Here is a 1,562-nt window from a genome sequence, read left to right as displayed (position 1 = left end):
CACTATTTGTGCACTCGTGGAAGTGTGGGGGAGCAGGTATGATGCTAATAGAAAGAGGTCTCAGAGGCAACAACTGTGGGAGATGGGATCTGTAATAGCTGCTCCTTTTAGATTCCCCAAGAAAGAGACTGCCTGAGGTGGGCCATAGGACAAAAGGATAAAGCGGTTGCAAACTCTGATGTAAAGCAGGAAAATGACTGCTGAGACCCCTGAGCTTACACCTGAATGGTCTCAAGCTGAGTGGCAAGCCCCCTTTAGCATGCTTCAGAAGCTGATGATGAGCCGCACACGACTAGGAGGCAAACTGGCTGCAAGCAGGACTGTCTGAATGTGATGTGTAATGATAACCAGCCATCCTCCTGGAGGAGGAGACCAGGACCTCCTCTCTGCTAGTATCTGAGCTCCTCTCAGATACCAAAGCCATTAAGCCGAGAACAGAAGGGTAAATTTTAGGTAAGGATTTCGAATTGGCAAGTAAAGACAACTTCTATTTAATGGGTGGTGAATAGCTCTGAAGTTTAAAGAAAGAAATAACTCAAATTCCTTTTTTTGATATATGTCATTTTCTACTCAAAGAAAAGTTATTAATAAATTAATAATAAAGTTTTTAATAAAATGTTGATTTACCTTATTTCCATTGTAAAAATACGTGCCAATACAAAGATAAATGTAAGCATTGTGTAGTTTATATATGATAAATTTAGTAATTTACAGTTAAGAACAAAATAAGAATAAAGCAGGCACTTTGAATAGATACTCAGTAAAAGTTATCTACTACATTATTATCGCTATTATATCCAGTGCTAATTATATTGTAGTAACAATAGGATCTTACATTTGAAAACTGTTCATAGTTTAAAGTGTAAACATAATTTTTTTCATTGGATCTTCACAAAGACACAGTGAAGCTGCCATTAGGATCCTTACTTTACAAATGAAACAGACCCTCCATGAAGTTAAGTTACTAACCTAAGGTCACAGAGCTAGTCCGTGGCAGATAGGACCAAAATCCATGTCTTCTAACTTCAATCTCATGTTCTTTCCATACCATAGTTATCTCTCACATAAAAATCGTATATCGAAACCTACTGTCATTTCAAATATTTGACCACTTAAGAATTAGAGAGTTATTGCTGTGTATCACTTCAAGTATATTACATAAAGATACTTTTTATCATGTAATATATGTACCAACATCAACTCCTACTTCAAACGCCTTGACCTATGTAGACTTTACCTACACATTTAACATTTTCTCCTATGCTAACTATTGGGTTGGGAACACGTTAGGCCTACAGCAAAAACTAGAAATTGTGATTTTATAGATGTATGATCATCTAACACTTTGAAAAAAATTCTTTTATGTATATAAATGGTATTATAATAGCAATTGTTTTTTTGTGTGTTAGCCCCTATGCCACAAGCTTTACATACATTTTCTTACTTAATTCTCACAAAGCTGGGCTCAGCTAGAGAGTAGTATTATCCCCATTTTACAGATGAAGAAACTAATGCTCAGAAAGGTTTAGTCACTTGGACAATGTCACATGGTGAGATGGTAG

The sequence above is a fragment of the Galeopterus variegatus genome, unplaced genomic scaffold (assembly GCF_000696425.1).
Source record: "Galeopterus variegatus unplaced genomic scaffold, G_variegatus-3.0.2 Scaffold6247, whole genome shotgun sequence".
In the NCBI taxonomy this organism is placed as follows: Eukaryota; Metazoa; Chordata; class Mammalia; order Dermoptera; family Cynocephalidae; genus Galeopterus; species Galeopterus variegatus.
This window is presented reverse-complemented; position numbering follows the sequence as displayed.